Source organism: Dendrobates tinctorius, unplaced genomic scaffold (assembly GCF_039654945.1).
Source record: "Dendrobates tinctorius isolate UK_male_01 unplaced genomic scaffold, ASM3965494v1 ptg000133l, whole genome shotgun sequence".
Classification (NCBI taxonomy): Eukaryota; Metazoa; Chordata; class Amphibia; order Anura; family Dendrobatidae; genus Dendrobates; species Dendrobates tinctorius.
In genome coordinates, this window is record NW_027361801.1 from 8,483,843 (window position 1) to 8,500,763 (window position 16,921).

Genomic DNA, 16,921 nt, shown 5'->3' on the forward strand with positions numbered 1-16,921 from the left:
CATGCACCATTAATAGTGCCGTGCTGGCTCGGTGTGACCCCCTAGAAGGTCCAAGACAAAAAAAATCCAGAATTCGAAGGCACCAGTGAATAGTAGGGATAAAATGTAGCTTTCAGTCCATCCTTAAAATATCATGGTAAAATACAAAAACAAGGTAGACAATGCAACGTTTCAGTCCCAGTTTTTTTCAAACCAGAAATACAATAAAAATGACATTGTAATTTCATGTATTGAAATTAATTGTATTTCACCGTGCTATTTGAAGGATGGAATAAAGTCTATGTTTTAGCCTTACTCTTCTCTGGTGCCTTGGAATGTTGAACTTTGCATTTTTCAGAAAAGTAGCAGAAAAATTGTATATTCTAATTTTTCTTCCAATTTTTCTTTCTTTTCTAACATTGGGAAGTAAACTAATTAACATAGTTAAAAAGTTTTAACAGCAAAAAAATTCAGCATTGACATTTGATCCGGGTCTTACTTTTATTTTAAAGTGGCCAGCTCTGTATTTCTTTGCTGCCGGACTTTAGCCCTGTGGATCAACTCCTAACTGCTGACACCTTCACTCCACTTTTAATTTGCTGGCTTTGTAAGAAGAAGGGCCAGACCGGGGTACTTGTCTTGCGCCTGGTCCGGAACTGTCGGGGCTGTCTCCTCTATTGTCCGGGGGAAAGCTTAGAGACCCAGACTGACCTTTGCACTACACAGGAGGGGTCGGGGCTAAAAGAAGGAAGCCTCAGCACACATAAGCAGACAGACATGGCGGGAACAAGCAGCTCGTGGCAGGGTGAAGTGAGTGCTCTGTCTCTTGAGCACTGGAATAGCGCAGGACCGCGCTTGTGCTTCCCTGTGATAACTCACAAAGACTGTGACCAGTATCTTGCCTCCAGCTCTTGCAACGCGAGGTGCTAGACGCTCGGGGCCCGTGAGTAACACATGCACACCACTTAGGAAGGACCGGGTGACTCACCGTGAACTGTGATCTTACTCCCCGGTGAACATGTTCTGAGCCACGTTATGCTACGATAGTGTTGTGGACTGTACTGCACCCCACGCAGAAAACCCTGGACCAAGGAACCCGTTAAAGATGCCGAGGACAAACCACTGCCATTGGGATTCGGCTCAAGGACGACCACAGGATGACACCGGATCCACCACGCACTGACCGTGTTGGCGCCACTGACCCAACTGTGGACTCTTCAGTCAGGAAGCTGTCAGACTGATAAGGTAACCCCTGAGAACTGTTACTATCTCTATTACATTCTGTACCTTATCCTGTATACCAACTGCTATACCTGTGTTTATCCTATCTCCTCCCTGTTCAAGTAAAACAGCATTAACTCTTGCTCTGTCTCCGGGCCTTTACTGCATCCCGCAACCTGCTCACAGCTTGACGCGACATCAACATTATGGTATGATGCACACAGGTTGCCATGTCAGGCAGGATATTTATAACAGGGGCCGGAGATGATGGCCGGTTGGGGCAGCTCGCAGGGCTCCTGTACAGTGGCCATGGTATACTGACCTGGACTAGGGTCCTGCTTATTGATTCACCCATCTCTAAAAGTAGATTTCTTGTGACTGGTTGGTTTTCAGTTCCAGCATATACTACGAATATTGGCTATTTTCTTTAACAGGAAGCAGAAAACTTTGCAGTGCAGTTTTGGATTGTCATCTCAAAGAGGTTTCATTGTACTTGCATATTCATATGTATATTTATTAAAGGGATTGTCCACCTTATCATATGAATATATCAGTAAAGATCACGTTCCTGCTTTAGCAGTCCTGGTGTAGTGTTGGGTTCTAGGACCTTGTCCTTTTCTAATCACAAGTTCTGTCATTTTTTATTTGATAAATTTCATTCTCATACGCTGGAATAAGCAATAGACCATCCTTGTGCAGAGTTAATTAGGAGCTTCTTGACTTAAGCCCTTGGCTGATTAGGTTACTGTCTTCTGTTCTTCTAAAGGGCCTGTCACACTAAGCGATATCGCTAGCAATATCGCTATAACGTCACTGGTTTTTGTGACATTATAGCGATATTGCTAGCGATATCGCTATGTCTGATACTTACCTCCGACCGCTCCCCCGCTGGTTATCGCTGATCGCGCGAGAACGTCCTGGACTGTTTCTCGTCGTCAGCTTCCTGCTGGGCTTCGTGTGGCGCCGACGAGCGACGCGTGGACGCTGGCGGGAGGACGTCAGGATCGCCTCGTCTGACAGGTAAGTAACGACCCCCCCGACCGCTGCTATGTCGCTGGTGAGATCTGCCTGTGTGGCAGGTCACTAGCGACCACTTAGCGATGCACCAGCAATCCTGACCGCGTCATATCGCTGGTCGGGATCGCTGGTACATCGCTAAGTGTGACAGTACCTTAATTTTACAGAGGATCTTTAGAACATGTAAGTAAGAATTTAGTCTGAAAATTCGTTGCCTAGAGGCATAAAGTACAAAGAGATGCATCACTTTCTAACATCAGTTCAATAGGATGGATAATTACTTTTCTGGTTAGCCCTCTTATAAGACAGCCTGACCCTTTAAGTTGTGTGCTTATAATGCCACACTTGCTTTTATGCTTAGCACACTTTTTTATATGATCTGATCCTTTTTTTTATTGCATTTATATATGCTGTGAGTCTGTGGAAAATGCAGAGTCATGTCAACCCTGCAGTAGTCCAGTTGGTTAGGAGTTAAATGGGTTGATGATTGAAGTGAAACTGGGCTGAGAATGTGTTAGCCTATGTTCTTCAGGGGCTGTTTTTTCACCATTTCGAGTCAGTTACGAAAAGCATGTGGAGTGGGTTGGAGCTATGCTACCTGACACAATCCATGACTTGTAATGAAATAGAGGACTTATCTAAGTTATGGAGGGGAGACTGTCCCTGTGTTAGTCTGTAGGGAGTGTAGGAAGTAGGAAGTTACCGCACTGGTAAACAACTGTCATTGGAATAGCTGGGGCAAGTGTAGAAGTCTACCACATTGCTCCAATGGCAGATAGATGGGTCTACAAGCAAAGGTAAGGAGAAACTGACCTTTGAGGAGAGAGAAAGGTGTAGTCATCAGGAATTTGTCTCGTAACAACTACATAAAGGAGATTATGAGCAAAATGCCAAGAAAGAAGATTTGCAAAGCAGTAATGGCAGTGATATAGAAGAGTTAATGGTTTGCTTTATATCCCTTTAATTACCTTTAAGACTTCAAATGCCTTTGCCTATTATTGCTATGTGTTATTCTTATGTAGACTATTAGTCTCTGTCTTCAAGGAAACTATACTTGTTATCATATTTGTTCTCAACAACATGTTCTGTGTATATTGTAAACAAGGTACGACCCTGAGGTGATGGTGGGGGCCAAATGAGCTCCATAGAGTCACATATTCTTGTAAATGGTATAAAAGTTTCCTTGTATTTCATTACGTCAGATAAAGTGATTTGACCATGGCTTTTTTGTTGAGTCTCTTTGTCTCCAAGCGGTTGCAACAGAAGGGCGAAACCTCGTAATTCGGACTCACTGGTGATCTGGCATAACTGACGCTTGGTCAGATCAAAAAGCAGCTACGACAGTTTTGGCGCCCAATGTGGGGCCGTGGAAACCAGCCTATTCGGAATCCGTATGTGGGAGCTTCCTGGGAGGTTGAATATGCAGAATCCAGGCTGCAGCAGGTGAGAACATTTCTTCTTACATTGATTCTGCATCTGCAACCTTTCTAAGGATGTCTACATATCTCTGGGTAAGACTGTACAACACGGTTCAAAAGAACCCACATCACCAGTGAGCGGTGAGTATGTCCGTATGAGAGTTGAATAATAGAGTAATAAGATAATAATTGTCATTTGTATTATCTGTTAATCTGTTCTGGTAATACACTAACTGGTTATGTACTGGTGTACTGTGTAGCACAAAGCCTGGGATAGACTCTGTGCAGCGTCTATTTTGGATTGATAGTAAACCATATGACGCTGTATTTTGTATAGGGCTGTGGTTTTTGGTTGTTTTGGACCTTCTGATGTTGGTTTGGTTTTCATTGATTCTTGTTGTTTAAGAAGTTGGCTTTGGTGTTCTCAGAGTGTCAGTGGACACTGCTGTAGGTTAAGGTGTCAAATATCCAAAGTCCAAGATAGGCAGGCTGTGTGAATCCTTGTATGTACAGTATGTCTATGAGAACCTCTGAATGAGTTGAGAGATGAGTAATTGAGTATAAATAAATCCCTGATTGATGAGGGGTTCCATTAGAAGTAGTCCTCTCTATGTGACAGAGGACGTTATTCAACTCACTTTGAGCTGAATTAGGTGGAGTGATTGAGATAAGAGATTTTTGTTATCTTCTCTTTGTAAAATCAAATGACCGCTGAAAAGTGAAAGGAAAAAAAAAATCCCTGAATGAGCACGTATGAATGAATCATCACACATCATTTTTGTGTCAAGAGATTTGCTACCTTTCTAGTTGTGGTGGAATCCCGGACAGATGCGTTATAGATATTTCAAATCTACATCTGAGACTGAATGAATTGAGTAATGATATAGCTCGTGTTATATGTGGCATTACATTGTAATGTTTCCTGAATGCATTTGGCCAGAAAAAGGGCAAGACGTGGTTGCTCACATTATACAGTTATCTGCTCTTACAGTGAACTCCCGTCATTTTGAGTTTTCTTTGTAGAAATTGATTTGATAAGTCTAAAGAACTACGGAATTCTGTGAAGGACACTACATTCTGATGGGAGGGGGAAGGATGGCGCTGCGCGGTTTCTTCTCTCGCTCCCCTCGTCTATCTCTTCTGAGTGTCTAATAAGAGGATTCACAGAGCTGCGCTCAGATTCTCTGTAGTTCCGAAATGCTCGCTATAAGATGCATATGCATCTTAAAGATATGCATTTTAAAGCAACAGTACTTAATTGAAGTGGAATTAAATTTTGTAAGTTGAAGTTGAAAGTAAAATATGGTGCCTAATTTAGAAGGAAATTGTAAGTGATTGTTTGGTCATTGTAAGTGATTGTTTGGTCATTAATGTGTTTTGAACCTGCTTCTAGTTGTGTGATTGATTTGTATAGCAAATTGTGGATCAACAAAAGAGGTAGCCGACTGAATGGCTGATAAAGTAGGTCAGAGGCCAATCACACCTGGGCCTTCTTACTTTAGTCAACGGGTTTTTTTTGTTGTGGGTGAGAGGCGAGGGCAAGGAGCCCTCTGGATATACCTTGGCAGGCTCACTCTGACTTGCTATGTGTGGACTGTAAGACAGAGGTCCAGACACACAGAAGGGTATTTCAGAAGCAAGGCGAGCTGTCTAAGTTGAAGTAGCCTTCCCACAATCCATGGAGCTGGGCTGGAAGGAAAAAGGCCTATTCCTATTCTAGCCAGCTGATCTAACGGGTGAGAGGCAGAGAGCCTTCTCGTTACATCCTGTAGGTCTACCGGGTGAGAGGCAAGGAGCCTTCCCGCTACACCTTGGCAGGCTCGCTCTGACTTGCTATGTGTGGCCGCCCGTAGATAAGGTTAGGCACACTAGAGGGGCATTTCAGAATAAAGGTGAGCTGTCGGTAGAAAAAGGTTGAAGCCATGGCAACTTTTTCTGTGTACAGTCGGTGCCCCCAATGGGGTCCAAGACAGCTATGCAAATTGTAAAAGACAGAGAAGAAAGGAAGCAGTTAAACAAGTGGGACAAATATCGAAAAAGGCAAAAATACCAGAGTGTGAATATTTGGATGTACAAAAAGGCACAGACAAGGGAAGAAAATAGCAAGTGAATGAATGATGTTTGAGAATGTGCAGCAGTATGGAAAGTGTATTATGAATGTTTTGATTGACAAAATTTAACCAGAGACCCAGACAAAACAGATGGACTTGTAAACACTGTGATCAGACTCAGACAAACCCAGACTGAATAGCTACTTGTGTGACCTGTGCTACTGACCTAAGCAAATTGCAATAAATCCTATCCAGACAAGATCATATGTAGTGACATAATAGTGTGGTTAGTGGGTAGTGGGGACATTGACCTTTGAGGAGTAAGCTGACAGTAGACATCAGACAACCAACCACATCAGGACCTAGAAGGGCGACTAGAATAAGAAAGATGCAGGTGTATTATCCCTGGAGCCCCTCTGACCAGCTAGCTTTGTTGAAGCAGTTGCCTGATCCTGAAGCCCAACCATTCCCGTTTTACAGACACATAAAGGAGAGTAAGCAGACCAATCTTCCACCTCCTTCGCATACAGACTAGGAAACTGGCAACCCAGTGACAAATGTGTACCCTGTTCTTGTCCCCTCCGGACCTGGTCCTGCCTTGATGACCTCCATAACAATGTCGGGAGGGAAAGAGGCAGAATTTTTGATTGACACTGGGGCAGCTGGGACTGTGGTACACAGAGATTTGATAATTCCAGACATGATTACTAATGAGATTGTGGAATGTGTGGGGGTAGAGGGGCAAGTGACAATACCCCTATGAATTTACTGGGAGCAGATGTGCTGAGTGCGATCCAGGCCACCATACAGTACTCTCCTGAGGGTATTACAGTCACAAGTCCCCTCTCAGAAAAACATTTGCGTAAGATTGCGGCAATGGTGTATATGACAAAAGCGGTGAAACTAACACCTGACACCAAAATGCCTGAGGATGAAGAAATGGGAAAGGTGCCAGACACTGCTTGGGCAAGGGGAAAAACTGATGTGGGTCGGTTGCCCATTCCCCCTGTCATGATTAAATTGAAAAAAAGGAACTACTCCTCCTTGTTTAAAGCAATACCCCTTGAGCCTAGCCAAATCAATGGCCCCGAGCAGAGATATTAGAGAGTATGTTAAGGCAGTGGTTCTGATGCAAAGATCTTCCCCCTGCGACACCACTTTGTATCCCATTAGGAAAAAAAGGACTCAAGGGTTTGCTGACACTTAGGCCTCTTTCACACATCAGGTTTTCGCCGTCAGGCGCGATCCGGCGCTTTTGACAAAAACAGGATCCGGCGAAATGCAATGCCGGATCCGGTTTCCCCCCCATTGACTTGCATTAGAGCCGGATCGAGCCGGATGGCCATGCGTTTCATCCGATTTTCGCCGGATCCGGCAATGTGACGCGATCCAGCGTCTGGAAGAAACGGCTACTGTAACGTTTTTTGTCTCCGGCGAAAAAGCCGGACACGCTGGATCCGGCGTGTCCGGCTTTTTCATACAATGAAAGCCTATGAGCGCCGCAATGCGCCTGATCCGGCGACAGCCGGATCCGGTGGCCGGATCCGGTTTCTTTGGTCTGAGCTTGCTCAGTAGCTCTGCCCACAAGACATATATAAAAGCAAGACAGTGGGACCCTCAGCCACACCCAACATGCCACCCAAGCCAAGAACCAGGAGCAGGAGAAGGCAGCAGACATCTGCAGCAGCACCAGCACCACCCCAAATGGAGCAGCATGCTGAACAACGGGAGGGGAGTCCAGCAGCAGATGAGAGACGGTAATTATCAAATCCCCCATTCCTCCAAACTAGGGCTATGGAATATCAAGATATTCATTGGCCCTTTGTTTCTCTTTATTCAACAGCCGCCCAATAGATGCAGCAGCAGCAGCAGCAATGGCAGCAGCAGGAACACCACCCACAGCCATGGAGTCTGGCCATGAGGAAGACAGCACATCTTCTTCTGGGAGCCCTCCCTCGCATCGTCAGCGTTTGACGGTAAGTTTTTATTTCCAAAATCCATCATCTCTGGAATATATGTCTATTCATTGCCTTTTATTTCAAAACAGGAATCACAAGATGAAGAGGAGCTCCCAGAAGAAGAAGGAAGGGGTGGACAGACACTTGGAGTGGGCTCACAATTGGTAAGTTTTTTGCATCAAACGCAGAAACACAACATCACACTACACACAACACATAGAAAACAATGTTCTGCAGACCACACACAGCAAACAAATGCCTACATCCAAAGACATAACATTTTTTGTTTTCTTCTCTAGTCTTCCCAATCTGGTGCTCGGCCAAGAGGTCCTCGCAGTGCCTCCCAGGGTCGTCGGCGACAGCAACGCAGCGGTCACCAGCGTGTAAGTATAAATATTTTTGCTTTGTTTTTTTTGCACTTTTTATTTCATTCCTTTTGTGGAGGCTAATTATGTTATTTTTGTCTTTTTCTTTAACAGCCTTCACAGCGTGCTCCCGACTCTGACGGTGAGGATGGAGGGATTGATGTGGACCGCCTCATCGATCTCGTCAGAGAAAGGGAGCCGCTCTGGAATATGGCTGACCGCCACCACGCTGACCTTATCGTTACCCGACGACTCTGGGAGGAAATCTATTCGCTCCTTGTGGACCGCTGGGAGGACCTCGAAGCTCGGGCCCAGATTAAAGAGCGTAAGTATATACAGTACCGGTTGCTTGATTTAAACCAGTGTTTCCCGAACTCCAGTCCTCGTGGTCCCCACGGATCATGTGTTCAGGATTTCTATTTACTTTGGAAATCCTGAAAACATGACCCCTGGGGACCATGAGGACTGGAGTTTGGGAAACACTGATGTTGTATACTAACCACTTTGTCCTTTCTCGTTTCAGGGGAGAGAATTGTGAAGCGGTGGCGGTCTGTGAGGGATCGTTTCAAGAAGGAGTTCAATAAAGAGATGCAGGCCCCGAGTGGATCTGGAGGACGCAGGAGCAAGTAAAAGTACGCACGAGCCCTGTCGTTCCTCCGGGAGACAATGCTCACCAGAAGGTAAATATTACACACCACATGTGACAAAAAAATGTTTAGATGTAACTTTTTTTTTTCAGCCAGGGCCATACCATGTCACTATTTTAATTGTTTTTTTTTCTCTTTATTCCACAGCACGGTGAGCAGCACTCGGGAGCCTGCACGATTGGACCCTTCTGAGGCGATCCCTGAGGAGACCGGCACCAAGGGACACTTCGACCGCCCCGGTACATCTGCACCTTCCCAGCCTTCCCACACATTCGACCCATCTGTCCCATCCACCAGCACAGGAGCATCGTGGCCGCCTACATTACATGAAGCTGCTGGTGAGGAGATCGCTTTCCCTTTACCCCACCCTTCTGCCCCTGCCACCTCTAGTACACCTGCGGGTACTGGGCGGCAGCGGCAGAGGGGTCAGGAAAAGAGTTATGCGCCAGAGTTCTTGCATCTGAATGCATCTTTCCAGAACTGTCTAAAAGTCTTGTCAGAGCAAATCTCCGCAGGCTTTCAGCAGATCAACTCCAGCATTCTGGAGGTGAAGACACTTCTGCAAACCATGCATTCAGAAGCAAGATCTTCGCCAAACCACACCTTTTTCAGGTCTGTTGTGGAGCGCATGGAAACGCTATCTCCTACCCAGCAGATGCATGTAATGCATTCATGCCACGGTGCTCTCCAGCAAGTTACCTCCCAACCTCCACCTCCCACCACTGTAGTTCCTCCACCTGCACCCCCTCCAGCCACTTTCCATCCTCCCCCTCCTATTACATCTGCACCCCCTCCAGCCACTTTCCATCCTCCCCTCCTATTACATCTGCACCCCCTCCAGCCACTTTCCATCCTCCCCCTCCTATTACATACCAGCAACCTCCCCAGTACCAGCAACCTCCCCAGTACCAGACATCTCCCCACTTCCAGCAACCTGCCCCGTACCAAACTCCTTCCCCGTACCAAACTCCTTCCCCGTACCAAACTCCTTCCCCATACAACTTTCCATCAACATCATCTGCTCCTACAGTCCCTGCCCAACCCTCCACTCCACCGCCCACCACCTCTTCTGCCTCCCACATGTCCACCCATTCTGTAGCTTTTTCCACACCATCACCTCTAACTGTTCCTTCCCCACCACGATCCCAGTCCTCTCTCCACACTCCCAGTGTCGAAGTGTCCCGCAGCCCCTCCAGCAGTATTTCCACCCCACACTACACAGATTTGTAATGTGTTTTTTGTAATAAAAATGCCCAGTTTTTTTTCAAACCTTTATTAAAAAAGTTTTTTTAACTTTAAAAACAGTTTACAAAAAAAAAATATTTTAAATAAAAGTTAAATTATTGTTTACACTGGTTGTCTGTCATTTCTTTCTGCGGCGAAATATGTTTAAAAAAAAGGTTAAATACAGGGTATTTAAAAGGTAAAAAGGTATTCAAAACCAGGTATATAACTGTGGGTAAATTTTAGCTTTTTGCCACAGTTGTGTTCCTGGTTGTGTTTGAAGCAAAATATTTCACCTAAAAAGTTGTGTTTATTGTTGGTGATTTCCTAACAATGTACACAACTTTTGTTAAAAGGTGAAATACTTTGCATAAAACACAACCAGGTACACACCTGTGGCCTAAAGCTAAAAATAGAGACCATGACAAGATAGCCAACTTTGGTTGGCAAAGGTATATACTGTTGGTACAGAAGGTACACAAGTTTGGTTGGGCATAAATCTTTCACACTCTGTCATCCTGCCAGTCTACTCTGCCTTGAGGTGACATAAAGTATAGTGCAAAATTGTCCCTCATTACTGAAACCGACACAGAACTTCTAGTGGTAATGTCATGGTAATCTTGCAAGGTGGTTTCTTCAGAGGTGTCCTCAATGGAAATGGGTTCCTTGCAGATAACAAAATTGTGGAGTACCACGCAAGCTTTGATCACCTCGTCAACAGTTTCTGTCTTGAGGTTGATCGCAGTCAATAGGACCCGCCATTTGGCTGTCAGAATACCAAAGGTACATTCAACCATTCTTCTTGCTCTTGTGAGGCGGTAATTAAAAATGCGTTTTGGTCTTGTCAATCCTCTGCTAGAGTACGGTTTCAAAAGGTGTTCTGACAGCTGGAAGGCTTCATCCCCTACACAGACAAATGGCATAGGTGGACCAGATGTTTGCGGCAGCGGTCTAGGTGGTGGGAACTGGAAGGTGTTTCCATACAGTTTACGCCCCATGGCAGACAGTTTGAAAACTTGAGAGTCATTGGAGCGGCCATAGGCCCCAATATCAACAGCAATAAATTTGTATTCCGCGTCAGCGATGGCCATGAGGACAATTGAAAAATATTTCTTGTAATTGAAATATTTCGATCCCGATCCGGCTGGCTTTACAATGCGGATATGTTTCCCGTCCACAGCGCCCAAGCAGTTGGGAAACTGACATATCTGTTGAAACTTTTCAGAAATTTCAATCCACCTCTCTGTTGTGGGCTCTGGTAAAAACTCTTCAGCTAAGGAGTCCCACAGTGCACGGCATGTGTACTTCACTATTCCAGATATGGTGGAAATCCCGAGTCTGTACTGGAAATGCAGTGACGAAAGGGATTCTCCAGTTGCAAGAAATCTGTGGGGAATTAAAAAACAATAAATTAGTTTTAAATCACAGCATTACATACCAAAACTCAGCTATAACACTTGGAGATACAAACTACCACCAACAAGATTGCAGTGAAAGTGTGCTCTGATGCGATCACATCCAATAAATGTGGCTTACCTTAAAGTCACCATCAGACGCTCTGCGGGTGAAACAGAGAAGCGGCAATAGGTGTCCGCTTTTCTTATGAGGTGTGCAATGCGCTCCACCAAGTAATCAAAATTCTCCATTTTCATCTGAACATATCCAAAAAATTTATCCGGGTTTCGTCGAAGGTCCATGCAGAGTGTAGAATAGACCCCACGCGTCATTCTCTTGGCTGTGATGGGGTGGATCCACAAACGTCGTCTACGATGCCTGATGCGCTGCTGTCTTCGCTCTCTCCTTCTCCAGAACAATCACCCTCAAACGATTCGCCTCCGCTATAAAATCCGCCAAATTCTTCAAAATATTTCCAATCACAACATCCATCTTCGCCAGTAACTTGCTCTTCTCTCCAACCTGCACTTTCTCCTCTCCAACCTGTCAAAGAAGGGCTGTAGGAACACGCTATATATAGTTTTCCAGTAGCCAATCCCGTTCGGAAGGCCACAAGGGTCAATTTTAAAAACCGGATCCGGCGTAATCCGTCGAAAAACGGATAGAAAAACGGATGAACCGGATGAGATGGATCCGGTTTTTTCTGTCAAGAACAAGACGGATCCGGCAGAAAAACGGATCCGGCACATCAGGTTTTACAAAACATTTGCCGGATCCGGCGTTCAGGCACGACGCCGGATCGCGCCTGACGCCGAAAACCTGATGTGTGAAAGTAGCCTTACAGAAAGGCTCATGACTTAAGGGCTATTAATGATGATACAGTGAGTGTGACCTCAATCGTCCCTAACACACACAATACTGTCACAGATCGCAGTAATGTCAAAATGTTTCACAGTCATTGATTTAGCAGGTGCATTTTTCTCTGTAACTCTGCACCCTGACTGTCAGTATCTTTTTCCTTTACTCATAAAGGTGAACAATATTGTTGGACAGTCCTCCCACAAAGGGGGAAAGAAATCCCCTGCCATCTATTCAGCAGCAATGGCAGGGATCCTTGAGTAGTGGCAATCACCTCATCCACTGATTGTACTATTACAGTATGTGGATGACCTTTTGCTGTTCTGATTGGACCAGAGGTCCTGCAGGGAAACTACAGTTTCCTTGCTATGGTTTTTTTTTTTTATCAGAAAAGGGTTGCAAGGTCTCACATGACAAGTTACAGTATTACAAACAAAAGGTGACATTTTTGGGACATTGTATTGCCGAAGGTACCAGACACCTCACAGGAAACAGGCAGTTCAAAATTTTCCCTCTACCCAGGTCACATCAGCATCTATGCACCTTTCCTAGGCTTAGTGACCTACAGTAGGCCTTGGATAAGGCCTGCTTCACAAATGTTGCAACCACTTTATGACTGCTTGTCATCAGACCCGTATGACCTCACACAAAATGCAATTGATTCCTTCCGTTCTCTCAAACTGCTCATTGTGTCAGCCCCGGCCTTAGGCATTCCAAATTATGACCAGCCATTTTTCTTGTTTTGCACAGAGCAGGGAGAACATGCTACCGCAGTACTGACACAACAACATGGAGGGAAACAGAGACCAATAGCTTACTACTCAGCACAATTAGACCCTGTGATCAGAGGGTCACCTACGTGTGTCTGTGCGGTAGGAGCAGCTGCACTACTACTAGGAAAGGCATGTGAGATCACACTGACGTTTCCTTTGACAATCTATTCTCCGCATGACATCCATGCCATACTCCTACAAGTTCAACCAAGACATCTGTCTATGGCCAGACAGCTCCGACTTGAGTGTGCTTTACTAATTCCTGAGTATGTCACCCTCAAAAGGTGTAACGTTCTGTATCCAGCCACCCTCCTGCCTGTAGATTCAGAAAAGGGGGAATTGGTGACCGTATTAGCGAGTGAGGAAGGATAATTTGACATGACGCATGAACATGACTGCATAGAACTGATGAGTCAGGAGACAGTTGGTTTTGCACACGTTCATGAAAAAAAAAAAAACCTGTTCCTAATGCTGACTTTGAGTTTTTTTTTGTAGCTGGCTCCAGATACCACCAGGATGGACGATTCTACACTGGATATGCAGTAGTATCCTCACATGAGATAATCCGAGCGGAACCACTCTCTCCCCACATGTCGGCGCAGGAGGCAGAGTTGAAGGCACTCACTGAGGCGTGTAGAGCCGCTGCAGGTAAAGTCGCTAATATTTTCACAGATTCGAAGCCCATTAAAAATGCAGAGCTGGTGAAACAATTGATGGAGGCATTGATGTTACCAGTCCAGGTTGGCATTGTCAAGGTAAAAGCACACACAAAGGTGACTCTGTGGAGGTAGAGGGCAACAGAAGGGCGAACGAGGCTGCTAAAGTAGCACAAGGCGGCCTAGAGAGAGCATTGGACAGTGGCGGGGAGTCAGCGTATTCCAGACACACTGAGCCTAGATGTCCTGAAATCCCTCGGCAAAAGGCTGCCAAAACAGAGAAGGTACACCGGGGGAGACTGGGAGCTGAGCTGAACTCAAATGGAGTATGGAAGAATAAGGATAAATTGTGCCCACCAAAGTCCCTGTTCCCAATCATGGCGCAATCAGCACATGGCCCCACTCACACCTCAAAAAGTCACATGTGTGCCATGGTAGATGCCTTCTGGATCGCTCCTGGTTTCAGTTACGCAGCCGTGAAACTTGTACAATCATGCCTCATCTGTGCACAGCACAACCCAGGTATAACAGCAAAAGTCCCTAAGAAAGCGACACCTAGGCCTCTCTACCCGTTTCAGAGACTGCAGATTGACGACATACAGCTACCAAGGTAGGAGTGTATGCAAATATCCTAGTATGTGTAGATCTCTTCTCTGGTTGGCCGGAAGCCTATCCGGTAAAATGTGCAAATGCTAAAACGACTGCAGACAAACTGATGAAAGAGCTGATCTGCAGGTATGGGGTCCCAGAAACCACAGAAACAGATAGGGGTACACACTTCATGAGAGAAATAATGAGGGAAGTCATGCAGGCCCTGGGTGTACAGCAAGCATTTCATACACCATATAGGCCACAAAGTAGTGGGAAAGTGGAAAGCCTAAATGGGACACTTAAACTGAAAATCCAAGAGGCCATGGCAGACACAGGAAAGAGCTGGGTAAAGTGCTTGTCTCTTGCACTCTTTTCAGTCAGACACACTCCAAATAGAAAGACAGGCTTGTCTCCCTTTGAAGTCCTGTTTGGTAGTGCACCAAAGACTGGTCTGTACTTTCCACAGGTGCTACAAATGCAACACAGTTCTAGAACAGCCTATGTCCAGGCCTTGCAGAAAAGACTTAATGTGGTGCATAAACATGTGTTCTCATCCATTCCAGATCCTAATGCCTGTGCAGATGCGCGTCAGCTGAATCCAGGTGATTGGGTGGTTATACACAGACACGTGAGAAGGAGCCTGGACACACGATTTGACAGCCCCTTCCAAGTCCAGCTGACCACATCCACCTCATTAAAACTTGAGAGAAAACCCACCTGGATCCACGCTAGTCTCTGCAAGAAGGTCCTTTCACCAGTAGAATGACTGTTCTCATCACCTTGCTGGCAGTGACAGGATTACTGCACTCTACAGAGACACAGGATAAACTCTTAAATGCTGACTGGGACAACAAACTTATTCGGCATCATGCTCTTCTTATAAAGGACATGGAAGGACAGAAACCGAAGGACTGTTGGATCTGTACAGACAGCCCCGTATCTGCGAGGACTATGCCATACTTGGCCTTACTTCTGGAGCCATGGAAGGTATTAACCCCACACTGCATACACAATGAGACTTGGACTCAATCTAGGTTTTGGGGAAAAGATGTGCCCCGTGATATATCTGCCTCATTGGCTATAATCGGATGTAAAGCATCTACGGGTAAAATAATAAGGAAAGATAGGGGTAAATGTACAGCTGGTATAAGTGGAAAACAAATGAATAATACTTGGTGTGCCCATAAGCCTATGTCAGGACTTTTGAGTTTATACCGATGTATACAGACCCCTGGTCACGTTTGTGTTCTCCCAGAAGGAGTATTCTTGATTTGCGGACATCGTGCCTACAGGTGGGTGAGCCCAGACATAAGAGGAGTTTGCACTCTTGCCAAACAGACACCAGCCACTTTCATAGTTCCTCATAGTAAAATAGACACAGCAGCAGTTCCAATTCATACTTTGTATAGAATGGCTGCAGACAATAAGCCCTGGCTAAATGGTAGGCCGCATCTAGTAGAAATGGGGATAACAAATAAAATACTCAGTAGTATGCTAATATACCCCTTCATAACACAAATGTGGGATAAATTAGTGGAAGCTATCGACTACCTGGATGATCAGATTTTCCAGATTCTTCCAGTTCTTAATGAAACTAATACAATACAGAGACAATCATAGTTACTAACCCACATACTATAGTACTAGATTACCTGACAGCAAAAGAAGGAGGAATGTGTCAGATAATTGGTCCCACCTGTTGTAATTATATCGACCCTGCTGGCAATCTCCAGATCAGGGCCAGTATGGACAAAATGGGTGAACTTAGAGACCAATGGTTAAAGCAACACAGTGCAAACAGAGACTCCTGGTGAGGTAACACATTCTCTTTTCTAAATCCAGCAAATTGGTTTAATGGCCTTGCAGGATGGATTTTTTTGGCATTATATAGACTTGTATGCAAATTTTGTTGTTTTGCTTAATGCTCTATGTAGCCGTAAAAGCGCTAATATATGTATTACTTAAGCTACTGGATAATGTATGCATAAAAAAAGAATCTAAGGCTGAACCTTCTGTAGTGTATCATAGACCCCAAGTAGCCATTGCTGATGGGGAAAGTGAGTGTCCAAACTGAGGGTGGATGGGCGAAGCAGGTAGGAAGCCCCCTTATGGGTACTAGACCCATGAGACAGTAGCTCCTTTGTGGACATCAGCTGACCCTGTGGCAAAGGTTATACCATTTACAAAAGGAGGAAATTGATATAGAAGAGTTAATGGTTTGCTTTATATCCCTTTAATTACTTTTAAGACTTCAAATGCCTTTTGCCTATTATTGCTATGTGTTATTCTTATGTAGACTATTAGTCTCTGTCTTCAAGGAAACTATACTTGTTATCATATTTGTTCTCAACAACATGTTCTGGGTACATTGTAAACAAGGTACGACCCTGAGGTGATGGTGGGGGCCAAATGAGCTCCATAGAGTCACATATTGTTGTAAATGGTATAAAAGTTTCCTTGTATTTCATTACGTCAGATAAAGTGATTTGACCACGGCTTGTGTGTTGAGTCTCTTTGTCTCCAAGCGCTTGCAACAGAAGGGCGAAACCTCGTAATTCGGACTCACTGGTGATCTGGCATAGCTGACGCTTGGTCAGAACAAAAAGCAGCTACGACAGCTGTACTGTGAATGGAAAGTAAGCCACTTCAGGGACAAGGGCATAAGTTGCAATTCTGAAGAAAGAAAGTGAAAGCGAGCTTCACTGCTAGCTTAGGAAGCAGCCCAGAGTGAGAGGTTTGGAAGATGAATCAGTCTCAAGAGAGTATGC

At 45.1% G+C, this 16,921-nt stretch overlaps 1 long non-coding RNA gene across 1 annotated transcript; it reads left to right on the forward strand.

The window, feature by feature from the left end:
• The first annotated feature begins 13,405 nt into the window (after positions 1-13,405).
• LOC141048206 (uncharacterized) lies at positions 13,406-16,648 on the forward strand. Its single transcript, XR_012219981.1, has 2 exons — positions 13,406-13,554; positions 14,717-16,648. It is a non-coding gene; the product is annotated as an uncharacterized lncRNA (long non-coding RNA).
• The last annotated feature ends 273 nt before the right edge of the window (positions 16,649-16,921 follow it).